General features: G+C 35.8%; 1 protein-coding gene and 1 long non-coding RNA gene across 6 annotated transcripts in view; one reads left to right on the top strand and one right to left on the bottom strand.

The window, feature by feature from the left end:
• The window catches only part of GRIA2 (glutamate ionotropic receptor AMPA type subunit 2), a 149,456-nt gene that overhangs the window by 27,004 nt on the left and 98,093 nt on the right, over window positions 1-24,359 (top strand). The window lies entirely within an intron of this gene.
• LOC115291936 overlaps window positions 4,198-24,359 on the bottom strand; it is a 38,152-nt gene continuing 17,990 nt past the window's right edge. The window contains exon 3 of the long non-coding RNA XR_003908735.1: window positions 4,198-4,463. This is a non-coding gene — a long non-coding RNA (uncharacterized LOC115291936). The remainder of the gene's footprint in view (window positions 4,464-24,359) is intronic.

Raw genomic sequence — 24,359 nt, 5'->3', positions numbered from 1 at the left:
GGGATTTTCTACTAGTGGGGCTTCAAAACTTGAATTGAAAACATGATAGAAATCAAAACTATTGGAAGTTTCTGATCCCCTTTCAGATCCCATAAAATTGATCTCAACAGAGAATTTCATTGGAAATTTTAACCCCGTGCTGAGTCAAGCTCGATGTTTATCATCCTTCCTTTTCCCCCACTTCCTTTTTTAAAAAAGTTTTTAATGTTTTTAATTTAGTTTTGAGAGACAACATGAGGAGGAGAAGGTCAGAGAGAGTGGGAGACACAGAATCTGAAGCAGGCTCCAGGCTCTGAGCTGTCAGCACAGAGCCTGATGCGGGGCTTGAATCCACAAACTGTGAGATCGTGACCTGAGCCGAAGCCTGACGCTTAACCAACTGAGCCACCCAGGCACCCCTTCCCTCACTTTCATCAGGAAATAAAGTTTATCTTACGCTAATTATGAAAAAAGCAAAGTAGAGGTACCTGGGTGACTCAATTGGTTAAGCTTCAGAGTTCAGCTCAGGTCATGATCTCATAGTTTGTGAGTTCAAGCCCCATATCAGACTCCACACTGACAGTGCAGAGCCTGGTTGGGATTCTGCCTGTCTCCCTCTCTTTCTTTCCCTCCTTCCTTTTCTGTCTCTCAAAAATACATAAATAAAAAACTTTTAAAAAAAATCAAGATTAACAGAAAAATTCTTTTTATGTATTTTTGTAAGGGATTTGTCAAATACAAGTAAAAATAAATCAAACAGTAGTCTTTTCAGAAATATTTTAAGGTAAAAGTATGTACATACACTTTTGTTTTTACAAAGACAGTTGTGGGATTAGATTAAAAGTGAGGGGAATTATGCACTTTTTTATGTTAAGAAACAAATGTGTGTGTGTGTGTGTGTGTGTGTGATTAGACTCTACTGATCAGAAAATTTTTGTGGAGCACCTGGGTGGCTTAGTCATTTAAGCATCCTACTTCAGCTTGGGTCATGATCCCCACGTTGGGCTATGTGCTGACAGCTTGGAGTCTGGAGCCTGCTTCAGACTCTGTGTCTCCATTTCTCTCTGCCTCTCTCCCACTCACACTATGTTTCTGTCTCTCAAAAATGAATAAATGGCAAAAAAAATTAAAAAATAAAGTTTTTATTATTGAGGAGAAAAGTTATAATAGTCTATTAATGGCTTGGGGACAATTAGGTAATTATTTGGAAAAGATAATGGAAGCTCCCTATTTCCTACATGTAGTTGAAGCGTACATAGAAGTCTTTTTATAGTCTAGAGATAGAAGTAGTCTTTTGTAGCAAACATATAAAGAACATGAGGCATCAAGAAAAATATTAGTAGATTTAATGACATAAAACTTAAAAAAAACCTTCCTATCACACATTCGAAAAATTAAAAACAGACTTAGACAATGTTTCTAATACATGCCGTTGACAAATGGTTCATATCCATAGCACATGTCTGTAATGAGCTCCTACAAGTCAGTAAGCAAAAGGCAAACAACTCAAAATAAGAAATGTTAAAGATCAGGAAATACAATAATATGAGATACATATACTCAGTCAACATATGGAGAATTTGTCAAAATGACAGTATTATAAAGATTGGTCCCATTCAGAGTTGGGGGTTTTTCAAAGACTGTCTTGCCTAGTTGGAATGATTTTAACTTGGTCACATGTGTGTGTCTAACCTAGAAATTCCACATCTAGTGATTTATCCTTGGGATATTCATATCTCTTCTCAAAGATATATGTAAAGGATTTTCACGGTTTTCAATGGTGAAAAATTAGAAGCAAGTTAAATGATTACTAATCACGAATTAGTTAACGAAAGGATAACAAGTCAACTTGACAAATTTTTATATCGTCATGAAAATATATTTAGTTTTATATACAATGAGAAGAAAGGTCATCATATGTCAGATACAGAATACTGTGATTATATTTATAAAAATTGTGCGTGTGTCCATATAATACTTGTCTATATGTATTTATAAAAAGTCCTTGGAAGATACACAGCAAACTGATGCGGTTATAAGAGATTTTCACTTTCTTTTACTGTCTGATTTATCTCAAATTCAGGATTAATTAAATTGAATTTTCCTAGTGTGATTTCCCCTAGTTTTAGTTATAAGTTCTTTCATTGTTGTCGTACAGGAGAGGGGAAGTGTCAACCAGCTCACAGGGGCAGCTCTTCAATTATAAGACGTTGATTACTTAAAAGGAGGGAGGAGGTTGCAGACCTTTTACTCCCTAAAACTCAAAAGGCCTGTTGTGACCATAAATTAAAAATTAATTTCTGGGGCCCCAGGGTGGGTCAGTCAGTTAGGCATCCACTCTTGATTTCAGCTCATGATCTCAAGGTTCGTGGGTTTGGCCCAATATCAGGCTCTGTACTGACAGAGCCTGCTTGGGATCATCTGTCTCTCTCAAAATAAATAAACTTTAAAAAGAAGACTTTAAACTGGGTGTTATATATAAGAGATGAATCATTGGTTTCTACTCCTGAAGCCAAGACTACATTGTATGTCAACTAACCAGAATCTAAATAAAAAAAATAAAAAGAATTAATTTCTATCTCAAATCAGTTATTTAGGTTGTATCTGTCTTATGAACCGGTTGTGTTCTTTGAATTTCACTAGGAGAACCGTATTCAATGTGTTTAATTATATTTATCACTAATACATTCCTATATTGTAAAATTTAAGAAAAAATGTGAAGGAAGGAAAGAAAGAGTATGAGCACAGTACAAGCAGTATGTGAATTCCCAAATAATTATAAGCCGACAGGAGCAACAACTCCAGAGGTACATGAATTAGTTAAACAAATGATAGCAAATCAATCTGATGGATTTTTGTACAGCCATGGAAATATATATAGTTTGATATACAAGGAAATTGCGTGATATATTGAGTGTAAAATATTGTGATTATAAAATAATATTATAAATATTATAAAAGTATTGTGTGTGTATAATACATTGTCTGTATGCAATAATCTGGAATATGGACTTTGAAGAGGGAGAAATTAAGCTGGATTTGAGACCATAATTAGGATTTAGTTCAGAGACAGATCTTGGAGCTCCTGGAATAGATTCTAGAAATAACAGAGAAATTATCAGCAACTCTCCTATTCACTTATGAAGTATTTTCTGTTATTTTTGATGAATTAAAAGGGTTTGCTATAATGTTCCTGATAATGTTACCTTCTGATTTTTTAATATTTCTGCCTTATGAATAAATGACTAAATAAAAGCTAAACTATTATCCAGGCAGGTAATTCATATTTAAAGACACATTTTCCCCTTCATTTTAGGCTTTTTTTATTATCATATCAGCAATTCTTCTTTAAAAGCTTGTGTGAGTGAACTAAAAGGAATTTTTATGCATCTACTATCAGCTGTTAGCTTCTTTTTTCCTTACGGAAGCACTGCCATGGATCTAGTTACCTTTGACCTAAGTTTTATGAATGAGGGGACTGAATGAGGCACACACCAGAAGGTTAATGTCACAGGCTGTAGAAGAACTGAGACTGGATCTATCATTCCTTCAACCCCAGGCCCTACGGTCTTTTTACTGTGCCGTGCTGCTTTCGAATATATCTTGTGTTTCCTTCTTTCCAATGTTTAATCGCTCTCTGAGGTTGTTATTTGTCCAAAGAATTTATTTTGCTCTTTCACATCACTGAAGGAAGATTTTATCTTTAGTGCTTTGGAGCCTGAAAGAGTGAATGGGTCTTAAAAATAAGTAAGTCTAACTGCTTACCAAGATCAATGAATCCTTGACTGCTTTCTCTAAATATTATTTATGGTAGATGTTTGAATTGTCTCCTTGATAGAAATACTAGAAATAACAATGTGAAAAGCAATGAATTTGTAAGAATCTACAGGATTCATTTCAAAAAGTACATTCATCTTAATGCCTCAGCTTTACTTGTGAGAGGAGATTACAGTTTTCCTTTTGGCATTCATCTTTTAATCTGAAAAACTATGAAGATAATGCATTTGAATAACAGGATAAGTATGGATGCAAACTAAATTTTCTACTACACATAATTTTATCCAGTGCAACTGAAGAATCTGAAAAGCCAATTGTTATGGCCTCTTGCTGATTAATCCTCAGCATCACTGATCCTTGAAAAGTTATCAAGTTCCCATTGGTTCTGAAACAGAAAAAAATAAAGAAATTCTAGAAGAAAAAGAAGTGAAGGGAAGGGGGAAAGATCTTTAGATTACTTTTACTAGGATTTACAAATTATTGGGCATCAAATTATGGCCCAGCACACCGGGAATAGAGAACTCTGTCATTCTAGTGAAACTTTCCTGGATAAGTCACTCTATCCCTTTACATGTCACATTTTTTAACTTTGACAAATTGGGTTGGTCCAGATGACCAATGGCTCCATCATTCGGTAGGTAGATTATTTCACAGTCCATTTGATGTTCCAAGGTGATATGAACCGTATGTTCCATTCATCCCATATGCTGGAGGAAGAAAAAAGTGTTAAAATAATTTATAAAAAGAATGTCATGATATGTTTCTGTTTCCTGCTCTCAATTTTAGTTCTATTTGATCTTCCTTGTCTGTTTTGTTCACTACCAGTTCTTCCACTGCAATTTCTATTTGTGAATGTACCTGACACAGACACAGGGCTCCAACTCTTGTGTTACTTCACATTTGTATTTCCAGTTGTCACTTAAATTTGATTAGAACTTAACACATTTAAAAAAGATTCCTTATGTCTCACTGCCAGATAATACCCTTAAGCCTGTATTTTCTTTCAGGTAACTTAAACTGATTAAGATTGTCTTTGTTATACCTTTTTATGTCTCCTTCTTGCTCACAAACACCCTCTCTTACTAATATTTTTTAATACTTGCACAATTCTGTCATTTCTATCTCAAAATTGGAAGAATACTCCTCATTCCTGTTCTTACTGTTGTGGCCACAACCCTATGTCATACTTTTGTTACAAAAGAGTGTTCACTGTCTTTGTGCTCAGTCTTTCTTCCTTTTAATCTGTTCTGCACACTTTATTTTCCTAATGTACATATTTGATCTGTCCTGTTCCTTTCTGACATAATCTGTGGCCTTTCATTGCATAGAAAACAATGCAATATTCTCAGTCTAGACTTTTCAGAGTCTTCACTTTTTGGCCTCATTCATCTGTTCTCTCTCCTAGGCATATAGTGGTTCAGTCATATCAGACAGACTACTTACCATTTTTAAATTCATATAATTAATTACATATAGATTTGGCTTTGTGTAAAAAAAGACCTCATATAACTGTGACTTAAGCAATATCAATGTTTAATTCTCTGTCACATAATAACTCAGATACAGATGGAAGAGCTGATCTGATCTGATCGATATATTCCATGTGGTCATTTTAGGAACCCAGGCTCTACCACCTGAAGCATTTTGCTCCTTTCAGCATGATCAATGGTAACTCAGTACTATGTCTCCATTTCCAAGAAGTGAGGAAGAACATACTCTCTGCATTTGAACATAATCTGAAATTTGCACATATCATGTCTTCTTACATGTCATTGGCCAGAACTTAGTAGCACTTACTAACCTGATCATACTAGTTGCAGAGAAGGCTCGAAAATGTGATCCTGGTTCTAGTTAAATATATGTGTCGTTAAAATTGCTAATTCAATGGAAGAAAGGGAAAACCAGATAAGGGATGGCCAGGCGTCTTTCTAACACTGCATGAGTTGTTGATGGGGTTCTCCTGCTCCTCTTCATCCTCTTTCTTCCTTCCTCATTCTTCTCTTCTCTTTCTCCACTTCTTTCTTCTTCTTCCTCCTCTCTTGCCTCCTGGTCCTTCTCTCCAGAGATCCATGGTTTTTCTTTTCTTTTCTTTTTAAGTTTATTTATTTATTTTTAGAGAGAGAAAGAGAGAACATGAACTGGGGAGGGGCAGAGAGAGGGAGAGAGAGGGAATCCTAAGCAGAATCCATGTTGTCCACACAGAACCCCATGTGAGGGTCAAACGAATTGTGAATTCATGACCTGAACTGAAATCAAGAACTGGATACTTAACCAGGTGCCCCACTCCATGGCTTTAAAGAAAATAATTTTCTTTGTTGTGATGACCTTTCCTTTAGTTCTACCTCATTGTTCAGAGCCACATCAATACTATACTGTTCAAGATTCTGTAATTTGTAAATCAATCATTTTTCCTCTTGATTTCCTTTTGCACATAATGTGCTTTAATATCTAATATATTGGTTTTCATCTTTAAGTTTTCAGAATGTGGGAATGTACTAAATCTTATTCATAGCTTAGTTCTATAATATTGCTCTGTAGATATTAATATTTGGGAAGTAAATATTTTGACATCTAATATGCTCTAGGTGCTATAGGACTCAGAAGTTAAGTAACTTGACTAAAATTCTTTAGCTAGTAAATTGTGGGGAAATATTTTAATTCACCAAATGATAAACTTATTGTGGCCAGTTTCCTGAAAGACAATTTGTGGAAATTAGATTGGTTGAGTTACTGAGGTTTTTCCTTTTAAGAAGTTTATATTTCCTAGAGCTTTATAGCATTTCTTTTGTTTCATATTTTTCCAGTCCAGCTTGATTGAAAAGAATCTTTATGTCTTTACATTGTTCTTGTATTTAATATTTATAGGAAGGTATGCATCTTTTCTATAAAAGCATTGTTTTATCTTATATTTTTGTCCACCTGTCTCACTCATATTCCTGATTTTGCCTTTGAATCTGTTTCTGCATCAGTCTCAGGAAGACTTGGGTTTTGATAGGACTCCAAAAAATTATCTTTTTCTTTCCATTGTACCATTCTGCCTCATTGATTATGTGTTCAAAAGTCTTGCTGAAGTAATTTGAATCCTCTTATTAGGAAATACAGCATAAATTTATCCATGTTAAATAATGATCTTTTAATAACTTGTTCATTTTTTGTGACCAAAGGCAATGTCAATAATTTGGTTCTAACTTAGAGACCAATATTGTCTGATTCAAAAGTTTCCATTGTGTGTGGGGGGATTCATTTGTGATCTTCACAGATAAGGAGATCTTGTAAACATATTATCTAAATCTTCATATGGAAGTTTGGAGAAAGCAACCATGTGTTTTAATCAGTAAAGCCATAGGCTTTTATTTCTCATCCCTTAATAGCTTTTTGTCCCTATGTTTCTCAAATAATAGTAACTTTGGCTGTTGGATGGGCTCTGACTTCATCCAGGCCTGTATCAGTTTTAGGCCAATCATAACAGAGCTTTCAGCAGGATCATTACTTTTGCTAAGCCAATTGGTGGACTTCCAACAAAGTTATCTTGCTTATCATTTCTGATACTTTAAGGGTGTCAAGAATGAACCCCGAGTGCCCATGGGGCCTTTGAGCTATAATCTAGCCTTTTTCTAAACTTTGCCCCTAATTTTGACTTATTTCACTAGACTGGAATCTATCACCATTCAATTGACTGCCTTTTGTCTCGACTCCAAACAAACATCTTGGTATATACTGGTCTTTCACTGACTATCAGAGACACAATATACCCTTTTGTAGGTCAGTCTTCCTCATTAGCCTTCTCTCATTAACCTCTCAAAAAAGGCTTGGTACAAAGACACAGGAACTACCAAAAAACTTCTTAGGAAAATCTTTCCATATTAATTTTCCATTTATGTTTTACTTCATATAAATGATTCATCACTGAACAATGTTATTTATTTTGGATGAGAAAAGGACATACAAAACCAAATTCCCAACAGCAGCCAAGTTACACTAATGTATACAAGACAGGTCATGTAAACTCTTATTTATATAGCCTACAGTAGTTACCACATACTTACTTATAATGTGACTTTTCTGGTTGTCATTTAAATTCATCAAGGTAAACTAAGAATAGCAAGATTCCCATAAAGTAGGTCGCAGTCTTACCCAATTATTTCCTTGGAATGGAGAAGCAGAAAATATACCATATTAAGTGCTTCCATTCAAAGTAGTTGATTTTACACCCTTGTATCTTCCAAGGCATTTTCTTTTCTGCTTTTCATTCCCTGGTGAATACCCAAAGCAATAAACAGACCCTAGTATTTTACAATGACAGTGACTGTTTCATATTGTTTTACAGAAATGACAAATATTTAGACTGTTTCAAATGAGATAATTTCTACTTTTTGGAAATCTCCTTTTGGAGAGTTGTCTCTGTACTGGTTCAAGCATTTTATATAAGTGCTTTAAGAGCTTAATACACCAAATAATCAATTCACATTCTTATTCCTATTTTAAGGATGCAGACCTCATGAATTATAATTTTATTCCATTTTACTGGAGTTAATTCAGAAAATATGGCCAACCAGGTGGCATCCAAGGGTTTTGCTACTTCTGAAGAGATTAGCATATAAACACATCATAACATATGGTTAAAGGTTCATTTACAGGTGTGACAGCTTCTGTATCTTGTTGCCCTAAATCAATTTAATAGTCAGTGTGTTGGGTTAGCTTCCTTGGAAGAGGTATTTAGCTATTAAAAAAAAACCTATGCCTACATGGTATGGATTGTGTGAGCATTTATTATAATTACAATAAATTCAATAGTTCTGTTGTTTCACTAGAGATTAGTGAGGTGAAGTTACCTTCTCCAGGAAAGTCAAGGTCATAGATGCTGAGCTTTCTGGTGGAAATTACCACTCTAAAATCCTCGAATTATTAAGTTTAACTTTATTATTTTTTCTAATATTTTCTTCTCTTTACCCTTTTCATATCTACTATAAGTTACAGGAAAAGGAAATAGTATTATCCCTTTCAGTGGTGAAATGTATTAACAAAGGAATATAGAATTTTAATGGTCGTTTATAGAAATACCTGAGCTCAGTACCATAAATCCAAGGACCACTTCAGAAAATATAACATGTATTGTTTTGTTATTATTATTATTTTATTTGAAAGAGAGAGAGACACAGCACAAGCAGGGCAGAGAGAGAGAGAGAGACACAGAGAGAGAGAGAGAGAGAGAGAGAATCTTAAGCAGGCCCCACCCTCAGTGCAGAGTGCAAAGTCTGATGCAAGTCTTGATCCCACGACCCAGGGATCATGACCTGAGACTCCGATGCTCAACCAACTGAGCCACACAGGCGCTCCTCATATGTTGATTTTTAGATCTGCAGGCAAGTTTATGAGTAAAAAAAAAGATTAAGGAATGTATTTGTTTTCTATTGCTGCTGTGCTACTATAACAAGTTACCATGAACTTCATGGTTTAGACATTCCCAATTTATTATCTTATAGTTCTGGAGGCTGGAATCTGAATTTAGTCTCAATGAACTAAAATCAAGGGCATTAGCGAGGTTACATTCCTTTTTTGGAGGTGCTTGGGGAAACCTCATGCATCTGCTGGAGGCCACGGGATTCCTCTGCAGATGTCCTTCCGTCTCAACTCCAGCAATGGCAGCTCAAGTCCCTCTTGCATTGTTCTTGCATTTTTCAGATTCTATCCTGTTGGGGCCCTCCTTCTTCTGCATTCTCATCCACTTCTAATCCTCTTGTAATTAAACTTGAACACCCAATTAACTCAGGAAAATCTCCCCATTTCTAAATCAGATGATTAGCAAATCCATTTGCGATCTTAATTCCATTTACCATCTTAATTCCTCTTAACATATTCTTGGACTACAGGAATTAGGAATTATAATCTCTAAGAGGCCATTATTCTGCCTACCACAGGTGTTGGAGACATTTTAAAAAAGAACAAAAAAATAAGAAGGTGTGAAGGAACAAAAGACAGTCAGAAAAGCAGCTCTCTAGTCCCAACTTGGGGCCAAGTAGTAAAGAAACTCAGAAAAGTTACTCAGGTTTCCTGTTTCACAGTTTATCATTTCAGTAAGTTAGTAATAAATACAATCTACTCAAATCTCTGATATATTATTAACACTTTTACATGTATTATCTCTTTTAACTCTCAAACCAACACCACCCCACTTGGTAGATAATCCCACTGAGACACACAGAGTTCATGTAACATTTTCATGATTACTCAGCAGTAAGTGGAGAGGCATGATTCCATCCATAAAGTCTGACCTAACTCAGAATTTTTACCAGTAGGCATATTGCCCTCATTGAAATGGGATAGTAATATTTTATCTTCTCATTTATTTATTAGTTAAACTAGTCAATAAATACCAATTGGGCACCTACTGGCACATCAGAAAATCTGGTAGGCTTTGGAAATATGGAGGTAAATAAATAAAACATAGGTTCTGTCTCTGTGGCTTAGAATTTAGGTAAGATGAAATATAGACATTATTACCGTTCTGCCATAAACTAGCCCAAAACTTGGTGACTTCAAACTACAATAATGTCATTTGTAAGTTTACTGGTATCAGCTGGGCAATTCTTCTCTCCCTATATAAATTCAGCTGGGTTTCATGACGCTAGAAAATCTAAGATGGCTCACTTTTATGACTGGCAGTTATGTTGGCTGTTGGCTGTTGGCTGGGAGCACTGTGTGATTGGGCTTCTGACTGCATGAGGGCTACATTCCAAGGAGTGTCCCAGGAATGAATGTGTCACAAGGGAGGCAACAGAACGTGCCAGCCTTCCTTAAGACTAGATCAGGGACTTGTATAACATCACTTCTGCTGTATTCTTTTGATTAAGCAGCCACAGAGCATGTTTATATTCAAGAGGAGGATATACTTACATCTTTTATTGGAACAGTGACCAAGAAGTTATGGCCAACTGTGGTCCATAACTGACTAGAACATAGAAAGTAAGTGAGAGAGTTTTATGAGGAAATCAATGACTAAGTCACAGAAGGCATCATAGGGATTTGGGAATCTAAAATTCCTGTAACAGGAAGACTTTGATCAATTTTAAGCAAGGCAATTTCAGCATAATTCAGAATTAAATTATGAATAAGATCACTGTGGCTGTAATATGGAAATTGAGTAAAATTCCAGGATAATAATGATGATGATTTGGACCAGGAAGGTAAATAGGCATGAAGGGAAGTCAGATTTGGATGATATTTAGAAGGCATATTTGACAAGGCATGGTGATCGATCCTAGGTAGAAGATGAGGTAGAAGAAAGTAAGGATATGCTTTCTGTCTTGAGGAACTTAAGATTGTTATTTATTGAATTCGCTCACGATGGAAGACAAGAAGGTTCTGAAGGAGGAATGATGACCTCAGTTTTAGAATCATTTATTGAACTTAAAGTCTTTTGAAAAGTGAAACCGAAGTTGTCTAGAAGCCAATTACATATATGGTCTGGGATTCAGGAGTAAGAGTTAGATTGGAGATAGAGATTTTGCAGTGTTCTCCATGGGCATAATTGAAGGTATGATTATGAATGAAGGTACCTGAAGAAAATGTGGTTTGAAAGAAAAAGTATGCTCAGGACCGAATTCTGAAAAACAGCAACATTAAATGGTCAGAGAGAAGTTGAAAGGTCAGAAGAGACAGAAGAAGCATTTAGGGAGGTAGGAAAAATGCTTAGAGGGAGGTGGGAGAATGCTTATGACAAGTAAAAGGAATTCCAAACAGATTATAAGGATCTCTCTGGTGCATATTAAGGAAGAGGGGGTGATCAACAGGTTTGTGAGATGGAAAGACAGGACAGTTGGAGACCTTAGAAATGAGTTTGGTAAAGTTTCCTAGACCCGTGGCAGTATGCTAATGAAGGATTGGAAGTGGGCAGCTGGAGTGTAGGCTATGAGTTAGTTTGAAGATTCTTGGCTGTAGGTGAGGAGTGCGGGTGGGGTGGAGGAGTCTGAGACGTTGAATAAGGTTGGTTTTGTTTTTGTTTTTATCTTTTTAAAAAAAATTTAATGTTTATTTTTGAGAGAGAGACACAGAAAGAGAGAGGGAGAGAAAGAGGGAGAGAACATGAGTTGGGGAGGAGCAGAGAAAGAGAGGGAGACACAGAATCCAAAGCAGGCTTCAGGCTCTGAGCTGTCAGGACAGAGCACAACGCCAGACTAGAACCCACACTTTGTGAAATAATATCCTAAGCTGAAGTCAGACATTTCACTGGCTGAACCACCCAGACACTCTGTCTTTGTTTCTCTAAGTTGAGAGACTTGAACAAAAGGAACCAGATTAAAAAATAAAGAAAAACTGGAAAATCTAGGGTAAAGAGGATGCTAATTTTGTGCTAAAAGTATTATTTTTAATCTTTTAAATCTTAAGTGTGGAAATGCTGTGGAAAACAACATTGCTAATACTCTAAGAGTTTATTCCAAGCATTTTGTGATCAAAGACCTATCATTTGTTGCTGATATTCATATCATTCTAATTAACATGAATAGCATTTATTTATTTATTTATTTAAAGATTTTATTTATTTTTGAGAGAGAGAGAGCAAGCGGGGAATGGCAGAGAGGGCTGGGGAACAGAAGATCTGAAGTGGGCTCCACACTGATAGCAGCAAGCCTCACTCTGGGCTCGAACCGTGAGATCATGACCAGAGCCAAAGGTGCCCCTGTGAATAGCATTTTAAATTTTGTATACCAAAATTTCAAGATATGAAGATGCCTCTGACTTAGAAAATATATGAGTGGTCAGGGTTTTAGGAAATGGATATACTGCATTTGTCCTTGGTTTGTTTTTTTCACTGACATTTATGAGAGTAGAGAACTATCTCCAAATCAGAACTCTTTAACTTTAGAAACACTTTCTTTAAAATTCCTCTTGACATAGCTGAATAACAAGTTTCTGGATTCCTTTGAAATTTTAGGACTTTGAAATTGAAACTGTCTCAACTCTTGAATTTTTTATCTAATACATTTAAAAGAACTCTTTGTATGGAAAGTCAAAGTGTTGAAAAGAGAAATGATCAAAGTTTCTAAAACTTGGGAGATAATAAACATGAACTTATTCACCAAATTTCATATTACAATTAGAGGACACCCTTGAAACACAAAGAAAGGTTAGGAGAAATCAAAAGAAATACTACTTTAAACAGTCTGTTTTAAATTAATGATATATTAACCAAAGAGGTGAGACAGTGTGAAAATACAAGTAGATTAAAGGGGATTTATGAATGAGATAGGTCTTTAGTAGTTTATGAATTATTGAAGGTTACAGTGGACATTTGGCATATGGCTTCACATGATTTCACAAAATTGTTCTTCCACATGACTCTCAGAAAACAAATTACATATTGCGTAAGGAGAAGTGTGGTCTTTCCGGTGTGGAACTGGTATTTCATATGTTTTCATGTTTTAGAATTTAATAGTTATAAGATATCACTGAAATAAGTAGGCCCACTGCCTATATTAGAATCTCATTTCTGTGGCTTATTAAATGTGTGTTGTTGGGCAGATTACTTCACCTAGCTATGTCTCAATGACCTCATAGTGAAAATAAAAGATCTCCCTTATAATAGTTTTATGAAATATTAAAATAGGTGTATTAATATAAGAACTTATTGTCACTGTTGTTATTATGCCACAATACTGGAGTATTGGTTTTATTGAAATGGTCTTTTAAGTAAAATCAAAGCAATTTTAAACAGAACTCAACATGTCTACTTATATTACTAGAGGACTGCTAATACTCTGGGAAAACATTTCTTTTGTAAAAAAAATTATAATTTGTTTTGTGAGTCATCAAATTTGTTACTTCACCAGATCATATTTAGCATTTAGCTTATTAATTAAATTTGATTCTACTTGCATTATCATTCAGTTTTAAATAGAGGGTATAATTTTTTCTGGAGTACAAGTTTTCATTCCTTAATAATATAGATTTGTAAAAAAATTAGAAAAGAAGAAAAAAATTAAAACCAAGAAAAAAAGATCATATAACAGCCACATACTTAGGTAGTCTTTTCTCTTTCTCAATTAAGAAAATGTAGGTATGAGTATGGATTGGAGAGAATTAGAAGAATAGAAGGATTCCATGTAATCCCCCTTCCACTATAGATATACACATGCATCTATGTATGTAAATATACACACATGTAATGTAGGCTTTAGCTTTGTGATGATAATGGGGGGGAGTATGGATGGTTCAGTTCTCTTCTCACTTCTTATTCAGTCAATACTCTCATCCAATATGATGTAACATGAGAAAGTAGATGAAAAATGAACAGTATGGGAGCCAGAAGCATTGTTAGAATCAAGGGAGATAGCCCAAAATTAGATTTCCCACATGGAAGAAAGAAAGAGATAAAGTACAAAGGTATCTGTATGTCCTAATTGTGGTCTAAGGTAGACAAAAGTTACAATAACTATTTATTCAAGTTTCATCTATGCTTGCTCCCAAAGACAATTATGATACACAATAATTTAATCTGACAGAATATGAAGGAACTATGAAAAGATCTGTAACAACTTCTTTTAATAAGTTAATAAACTTATGACCGAAAAGTTTAAGTAATGTGGCCAAGATCTCATAGTCAATTAAAGAACTGAAGTGATAGTAGAATCCTGGACTCATGACTGGTCTGAGCTACTCCATGTCATCACGATTACACTTTCTTCAGAGGCATGTACCAAGTTTCAGATGTGCGTGTGTTTCTTTTCTTGGTAGTAGACGTATGCAAGCCCAGGTGTTTCAGTATTACTGTATTAAGCTTCAGATATCAAATCAAGAATTGACATTCTATTTTTTGAAATACATTTATGGATTTCTTAAGCATTTTGAAATGTAAATTTAAATAAGTTTATAAATTTCAGTTATTTAGAAATTTACTTTTGGCATCTACAACTTTTTTGCAGTATAGGTGCCTTTTCCATTGTGGTGGATAATGCATGACATATTTTTGAACTTTCTTTATGTTCACATAACAGGATCTTGAAAAATCGGCCCATTAATTCCTTATAATTTAATCCATATTTTTCTATCTTTTACAATTGAGAACTTCTTTATATTAAGATCTGACTTCTTCTATTAAAGGCAGCTTCTTAAGAAGCTCTATTTAGGGATGCCTGGGTGACCCAGTCGGTAAAGCCTCCAACTTTGGCTCAGGTCATGATCTCGCAGTTCGTGAGTTTGAGCCCTGCACTGGGCTCTGTGCTGGCAGCTCAGAGCCTGGAGCCTGTTTCAGATTCTGTGTGTGTCTCTCTCTCTCTCTGCCCCTCCTCAGCTTGTTCTCTCTCTCTCTGTCTCTCTCTCTCATAAATAAACATTAAAAAAACAAGCTCTACTTAAAATAATTTTGATAAAATTCTTCTTATAAGTATAAACTCTTTCCATAATTAATTCAAACAATGCTATTTTAATGTGTATAACTTATTTTTTTATTTTATAATTGTTTTAATGTTTATTTATTTTTGAGAGAGAGAGAGAGAGAGAGAGAGAGAGAGAGAGAGACAAAGCATGAGTGGGGGAGGATCGGAGAGAGACACACACAGAATCCAAAGCAGGCTCCAGTCTCTGAGCTGTCAGCACAGGACCAGACATGGGGCTCGAACTCATGAACTATAACATCATGACCTGAGCCCAAGTTGGATGTTTAACCGACTGAGCCACCCAGACGCCCTAATATGTATAACTTTTAAGTTCACGTATAATATTGGGTTTCCTGAATGAAGGTCAGGGCTTTATCCAGCTGAGGAGATTTTCTAGTTGAGCTGATTATATGTGAGACTTAGATTTAACTCCTGTCGAAGATGATGATGGTGATGGTGATGACGATGATGGTGATGGTGATGATGATGATGATGGTGGTTTCACCCACACAAGGTTCTCTCTTTTTGTCCCTGTGAAGAAATATTCTTACTTATTTGACTGTAAACCATTTCACGTGTTCCTAGTCTTCTTCTGCCTTGTGCATTTTCAGGAACTTGGCATGTGTTCCATGTAACGACTCTCTTAGTGACACCTGGAAGTTTTGGTGCTCCAAAAGGCAATGTGCCATTAGCTTCAGGTACCCGCTCATGCTGAGAACACACCACCCGGCAGCCTCCACAGCTGTGCTTTCAGGTTTCTCTTTGGTATGGAACTCAAGTGGCTCAATGTGTGTTAAAAATTTTTGAAGATTTTTGAAGAAATATGACCCAGGGATTGGGTCATATTTTCCCTTGATTTTAAGTTAACTTAAATAGCATTTATTTCCTCATATTCCCTTCCATAATTCCAGATTCTTAAACCTTTTCAGACCACCTGAAAGACCACCAGGCCATTTTTTATGCTACGCATTGGAGATGAAAAATGTAAATTGTATACTCCTTGACTCCGAGCAAGTAAATTGATTATTAGACTGTGGCCCCTTCACAGTCAAGGTAACACAAAGTGCTGCAGCAGCGCCGGGGACATTGGGACTCAAACCAGCTGTCAGGAGAGTTCAGATGAGAAGTGACACCCCGAGATTCATCTTGGAGCATGACGAGGATTTAGTCTGTAGTGAAGACAGGACATGGGCTGCACGGGATTTGGAAGAACTGGTAATTTTTTCGGTGGGTTGAAAGAACATTGTACATTCTAGTAACTACAATTTATTTTTATTTTGGATTATACACTTTAAAAATGAGCTATTCATTTCCACGATGGATTTTTATTTTCAAACACTAATAAGCTCTATTGCTTCAGAAAACAAGATATTTGGTTGGTTTTAATGACACTTGAACATATTAAATATAGGAACATAGGCTATTTATAACTGGTTAACATTAGTAGGCTCTTGTGTTCTGTTATTACAAAAAAACACTTTTTGGTGATAGTAGGAATGCTTTTTAGAGGCATTAATTTTGTTATCTGCAAATTAAACCAACATAGATTAACGAAAATTCAAACTCATAGGATAGTAGGTCAATCATCTGTGAGGTTTTTTATTAGCTTTTTGTTATTTTTTGTACTTAGATTTCACAGCAATGCTGAGATGTAGCTGATGTTATTTGCAAATTAGAAGTAATTGAGGTGCCTGGGTAACTTAGTCAGGTGAGCACCCAGCTCTTGATTTCAGCTCAGGTCATGATCCCAAGATTGTGGGACTGAGCCCCCACTTTGGGCTCTGTGCTAAGTGTGGAACCTGCTTAAGATTCTCTCTCTCTCCCTCTTCCCCTCTCCCCACTTGCATCCCCCTCTCTCAAAAAAAAAAATCAGAGAGGTGCAGGGAGGGTAAATGACTGATCAAAATCAAATAGTGATAAATAATAAATTCAGACATCAAGTAGAAAGTTTTAAGCATCAAATTAAATACTCCTTTCAAGCCAGAGTTTTACATTTGAACTCAATGTACACTCTTATATGACTGTCCTAATGTTTAAATATAAACTTATTTTTAATTGTATCTTTTTTAAAATTAGATATAACTGACATATACTAGTATGTTAACTTCAGATGTACAGCATAATGATTCAATATTCGTATGCCTCGCAAAATGATTGCCCCAGTAAATCTAGTTAACATACATCTCCATACATAGTTACAAAACTTTTTTCTTTTCAAATCTGGCTTTTAAATCCAAGAGTGTTTTCCCTAAAATGGTTTCTTATGTTGCATCATAATTACCAGTGTATTTACCAGTGAGTTCTCCAGAAGTTATCTAAGTCATCTGATGACGTTTATCATTGGTAGGTTGTTTATTGTTGAAGTGATCTCCATGATCTCCTTTAATCTTTTTTAAAAATTTAATTGATTAATTATTTTTTAGAGGGAGAGAGAGAGAGAATCTTAATCAGGCTCCACACTCAGCATGGAGCTGAACGTGGGGCTCACTGCTACAATCCTGGGATGACCTGAGTGGAAACCAAGGGTATGCTCAACTGACTGAACCACCCAGACACTTCTGATTTCCTTTCATCTTCAATATTTTTTAAAAATAGTTTATTGTCAAATTGGTTTCCATATAACTTCAAGATTTTTGAGTGCATAAATAGAATATTTGGATCCTTGTTTGGCTAAGGATATGGCCATGCTTACTTACACACAGCAAAGTATTTGAAAGGTGAATGTTTTCATTAATAAGATATCAAGAAACTATAAAAGCTTATGAGTTGAAGAGTCAGAGAAAAAGAGAGCTTACTGAATTCCCTCACAATGAGAATAGAAAAAAAGTAAATAGGAAGTGGTGCCCAAAGCTACAACCTTCAGGAAAATGTTGGAGTGTCTTAGAAAATCTTCAACAATAAATAGTAGTGATAAGGAAGAAGTGTTTGTATCAATTATATATTGCTGCATATACTGTGACCCTAGAAAATCTATGCCTTCAAACAACAGCTGTTTTGTTCTCATGATTGTGTAGGTGGACTGGGAGTTTCGGCAACTTGTCTTGCCCAGGTTCACTTAGGAGTCTGTGTTCTGTTAGTGAGCTCAGCTGGGATGCCTGGGGCAGTTGGATCTCTCTGTCCTGCATGTGTGCGTGCGTGCGTGCATGTGGGTGTGCGTGTGCGTGTGTGTGTGTGTTACTTTGAAGCATTTTATTTAAATTCTTTACAAAGAGGACAAGAATGTATGCCAAGAACCAAACAAGGCAGAGTTTTCTGGCCTGAAGACCTCTGACCCTCCCTACTCCTGCCCCACCTCCTAGTGGGGCCTGATCAGCTTTGGAAAGGTGACAGTGGGGCTAAAGTCAGGTCCCCAGGCGGGAGGAGTCCCCTGCACTAATGAGGAAACCACCAAGCTGCTGCAAGTGGCTGGGGTCATTGGGATTTCTTCCTGGTAATTATCAAAGGGAAAGTGACAAATCAACCACAGGAACCTTGAAAAACAGCAAGACAACCTGGGGATTTGGCCACCTTGGTCCTGTGCAAACAAGCAAAGTTGTTCCTTCTGGATCCAGTGTTGATGCCATCTCTCTGTTCCTCTATTAGCATCGATGCCACAACAGTTTATTTTGTTTTGTTTTTAAAAATAGCATCTAATTTTGTGAATACTCCATAATATACTATTTCAATGAGGCTATGCTTCTTCACACACAGTCTTGGAGCACTGTTCTAAGGGGGCAAGCCTCTCAGTGTACAGGTGCATGTATTACCACCATTGCTCCTGGCCTTGATCAAATCAAGTCCTATGCCATGCCTAAGTTAAGCACAAGTAACAGGAGGTGTGATTTATTTGGATCTGTTCGTGTAACAGTCAATTCCTGTCTGCTCTCTGGCTCCAGTGATTCAGTGTAACAAAACACACTCACCCCTTCCAAAACCTTCAGTCTTACCCAATCATGGTGTCAAGCTCCAAGGCCATGATCTCATCATCTACATCAGATTCATTTGTAGATGAAGCTCTTTAGGTGTAGATTTCCTTTATCTAGAGAAATGGGAACTAAATAGATGACTTATATTTTCTCCCTTTTCCTTCTCTACACCTGACATCAATTTTGAGAAGGACACGATAATCTCAATAACTCAATAACTGCATGAACAAAAGGCACCAAGAAGTTTCTGCCCCAAAGATTTGTTGAAATCAAGCTGGCAAATGAGCCAAGGACATGAAATGTTCCCTACTGGGTCATCCTGCTTCCTAGGCGCTTCCTTAATTCACTGCTTTCAGTTGTGCTTGGCTCTGTCTTTTAGCTCTGTGGGTTTGTCTTATTTTTGATAAGAGCTAGTATGTATTTGCAGACGAGTAGCTTTCTCAGCTTGTTTATTTTCAGAGAAAATTCCTTTTGAACTGCCTCCGTACACTTCAGCCCAAGCTAATTACAAAAAGACAAATTAAAAAGACAAAATTAGGTAGCAGAGGTTTGTCCTTTGGCTCAGGGGGCGGGGATGAGGAGGACGTGTCTTTATTCTGCACCATTTCAGTAGACAGTACTTTTGTTTCTGGAGTAGGCGCTGCTTCCTCCACAAAATATGTCATTGGAAATTTACAAAATCCCAAACAAGATAGCACAAGTAACAGCCCAGCATATCCTTGTGCAGCACAACACTCAGATTCAGTCTTTACCTTGGTCCCTGCCCAGGAAATAGGTATGAACTGAGACTCAAAAAGAGAATGGACCAATTTCACAAAAAGGTAGTGAAATACACCAGGTCAACTACTTTATTCACTTGCAGTTTGCTTTATACATTGAACGTGTCCTCTTACATCTCTAAATATATGTCAGGGACATACCTTAGAAAAATCAGTGTTTTAAAAATATTTAGCCTTTTTTTCTCATTGTGAAGAGGAGGAATTTGAAATATCTACAATCTAGACTTCCTACTTTCCATATAAAAAAACTCTCCTAAGGTCCCAGGATCTCCTCCACATTGTTATAAGAGCCACTCAAAGGGAATGTTGTTTTGATTTAATTTTGCTTCTGCACAATATACTAACAAAAGCAAAATAAAGTTTGGCCTTCACAGACCTGTGTAAAGTCATGGCTGAGGGAAAAACGGTCTTTTGAGAGTAGAGGCAAATCTTCTCCCTGAATAATCTGAGGCCTTAAATGTTAGACTCATAATGAATGTAATAAATACCCAAAGGATATTGTAATTAATATGCTATTATCTAAGTATTAAGTTATTTATAATATGGGAACTATAATATACTAATGCCAATTAAATTTAATTGAGTTAACTCTTAATGAACCAAAACAATTTCAGTGATGTAAAAATCCATGTGAATCACTGGCATTATATGTTCAGGAGATATTTCTATTACATCAAACTTTTCCAGTCTGATTCTATGTGGAAACAAAATTACTTAATGTCTTTAATGCTGTTTACTGATTTCTAATATTTTCTAATTTTGTGACTTCCTTTTCACAGATTTATCTAATTTAGATTTAGCTAATTTAGTCTCATATAATTCACTTTCCACCTATTATTTTAAAAGTTATTAGACCTTAGTGGGCTTTCTGAAGTAAATTAAAACATTTGTATCCATATTTTTATAGAAAATCAGCTAAATCTTTACCCCTAAAATAGAGATAATGAGATATGTATTACCCTGAGATTCTAAAATTTTTAATGTTTATATTTATTTTTCAGAGAGAGAGAGAGAAAGAGAGAGAGGGAGAGAGAGAGAGAGAACACGTGGGTTGGGGCAGAGAGAGGGAAGCACAGATTTCGAAGCAGGCTCCAGGAGCCTCTGAGCTGTCAAAACAAAGCCCAATGCAGTGTGTAAACTCCCAAATGGTGAGATCATGACCTGAGCTGAAGTCGGACGCTTAACCGACTGAGCCACCCAGGCGCCCCTGTATTACCCTGAGATTCTATTGTAAGGTCAAAGAGATACTGAAAGGAGATATGAATTCAAGGCCATTTGAAATACTTTTTCAAAGGTGAAGGTTTAGAATTGTCATTAATTATTAAAAACCTAGTTTCTTATAATAAATACTCATTCTTGTATGATGCTGGAGAGTTTTTAATATTGAGACATTGATATAACAAATTTATAATTAGTAGAAAACATGAAGATTTCTGCAGAAAAGTGGATCTCAGATTTCTCTAACATAAAAGCCTCTTGATATTTATCAGTTGAACTGTTTGCAAGTGGAGTGACCCAGAAGTCACTTGACAACATAATTTATGATTGTTCTGAAGTGCAATTTGAGAGAGTTTGTTGTTGCATGAGAAGAACTGGGCCAGCTAGTGCCCTTAATTAACTGGTCAGCATTTAGTTCTTAACATGGCCTGGTTGTTACTTTGTGGAGAACAACAACAACTGAACCCTAATTGGGACTCTGCAAGTGACATTAGGTTCTCCCTGCTTAGACCTTAGTGGGTTTACATGTTACATGCTGTGTTTTCTGTTCCTCATCTGATCCTTGGTGACTGTAACCAAGTTTTTTATATGTCCTGATCTCCAACGCATCCGTTATTCATTTAGGTCATTTTACTAAATAGATCAGATGAATAAAATATTATACAGCATATTATAGCAAATATCCTTATATGCTGCACCGAGCTGAAGAAGTAAAGCATTACTAATCAGGTTGAAATGCTTGAGCCTCCTCCACGGTGGTACGCCCTCACTGTAGTTGTCTCAAATTGATGTTTCTCATTACTAGAAATATCATTATTTTTACCACTTGTACATTTATTTTTTAAGAAGAGAATGTTTGCTTCAACTTTATATAAGCATATTATCCATCTTCTGTAACTTGATTCTCTCTTACTCAACAGTACGTTTTGAGATTTATACTTGTAGTTCCGGATGAAAATATGAAATAAAAAAATGAGAATACCCATTTACTGCGATGTACTATTTCTTTGGATATACTCTATTATGTGGTGGTGTTTGGAAGGAAGTTTTCATTGTTTTGGTAATACAGGCAAAGTGGTCACAAATATTTACGTGTCCCTTGGTGTGGTGTCTGTGTTCCAGAGCAAATGCCTGAGAAAGAGATTATTACTGGTGTGTACTTCTTTAACCTACAGGATCTCACTCAATTATTGTTTAAAATGGCTGTATCACTGTGCACACCTACTCCCACTCGTGAGTTTGGCTTTTATCTTTTAACAATTCTTGGTATCATCAGACTTGTCACTTTTGCCAACTTGTAGATATGTCAAGTTAACTCACTTGGTCTTGATGAGTATCACCTGATTTTCAGTGTGGTTGAGAATTTTTAAGTTTTTGTCTAAGCCTTCTGTGTCCCTTTTTAAATTCAGTATCTGTTTGTTCATGTCATTCTTAATTTTATATTGGTCTTAGTGATTTACAGTTCTTTATATAAACAGGATTTTATTTTATTTTTTATGGTTAAATTTTTTTCATGTTCTATTTTTCTAGAGCAAGAAAGACACTATGAGTGAGGGAGAGGCAGAGAGAGGGAGACACAGAATCCAAAGAAGGCTCCAGGCTCTGCGATCTCAGCACAGAGCCTGATGCAGGGCTCAAACTTGTGAACCATGAGATCATGACCTGAGCCAAAGTTGGACAGTTAACCAACTGAGCCACCCAGGCACCCCTATGTAAACAGGATTTTAATTAACTTTCATTTATATTGGTGGCAAATACCTTGGCTAATATTATGGTTTGCCTTTTTATTTTCTTTGTAGTATTTTTCATATACATTTTTATAAAAACTCATAAAGTAGTTAAATTTATTAATATTCTTCTATTTCATTTTAAATCTTGTTTCTTAAGAAATTTTTTCCTACATTAAGTTTATGAAGATATGGCCCTGTAGTTTCATCTGTTCTTAAAAAGCTTTAAGTTTTATATTTCTTTCCTTAGTCCACATAAACTTTTTTCTCTACATGTCCAATAGAGATCCAACTTCATGTTTTCATCATGGCTGATCAACTGTCTCAGGAGCTTCTGAATGAAGAACTTTTCTTTCTACATTTAGCTGCTACGTCAATTTTGCTCCACAAATTTTCCATATATAAGTGTGGGTCTGTTTTTAAGTTCTGTGGACTGACCCCATTGGTCTTATAATAATTAAAAATGTCTGCTCTTTACCTATTGCTTTTCAATATAAAATTTCTAGTTAGTTTGCCAAGTTTCATGGAAATAGTTAAAATTTTTATTGGATATCTCTCTTCTTCAATTTTGGATCAGTTAATTTTACCGTTCTGATTTCCTCAGCATTAGTTATCAAAATGGTGAAAAATTGTGGACCTTACTTTTTTCGGGGGGAGGGTGGAGCACAACACAAATTAGAACAACATCATGTACAAAGTACATGTTTAATAAGAGTTAGCTTTTTTTGTTTGTTTGTTTGTTTTGTTTTAAAATGTTTTATTTATTTTTGATACAGGAGAGACAGCACATGAGAGGGGGAGGGGCAGAGAGAGAAGGAGACCCAGAATCTGAAGCAGACTCCAGGCTCTGAGCTAGCTATCAGCACAGAGCCTGACGTGGGGTTCGAACCCACGACCGTGAGATCTGACCTGAGCTGAAGTCGGAGGCTAGACTGAGCCACCCAGGCACCCCAAGAGTTAGCTTTTATTATAGATTGTTTTAAAGAAGATTTGCCATCTTTATGATATTGAGTCCTCATCTACATAAAAATGCTGAATCTTTATATAAGCCTTCTTATCTTTCAATCAAGTCCATAATTTTTATACACATATTTTATTAGATTTTACTCTTAGGTACAATTATTTTTAGTCTTTTAGGGTTTGCATTTGATAGCTTAACAGGATTTTTATGTTAGCTAAAAACCCAATAGGATTCTAGGTTGAAATTCCTTTTCTGTCCTTATTTTGAAGGTATTATTCTACTGTCTTTCATCTGCTACCCTTATAATTTATGTCTCTCTACTATAAATCTTTCTTTTCTGCTTGCTTCCTACCATTTTTCTCTTTTCTTTGATATACTGCAGCATCAGTAATTTTTGTGGAAGTCAATTTATCAAATAGGTTTAAGTATGTATTTTCATAAATTCTAAAAGAAATTTCCCCACCTTTTTATATTATCTTTGTCCAATTCTCCATATTCATTCCTAAAAGAACTCCAGTCACTTATTTAATGTTGTCTATCTCCTTCCTTGTTTTGATGATTCTGGGTGACTTTTGGCAGAACTCCTCATTTACTAATTCACTTTCAGTTTGATCTGATATGATGCTTAATTCTTACACTAG

This window comes from Suricata suricatta, chromosome 1 (genome assembly GCF_006229205.1).
Source record: "Suricata suricatta isolate VVHF042 chromosome 1, meerkat_22Aug2017_6uvM2_HiC, whole genome shotgun sequence".
NCBI lineage: Eukaryota > Metazoa > Chordata > Mammalia > Carnivora > Herpestidae > Suricata > Suricata suricatta.
The sequence above is the reverse complement of the archived record's forward strand: the minus strand, read 5'-3'. Positions and strand labels throughout refer to the sequence as shown.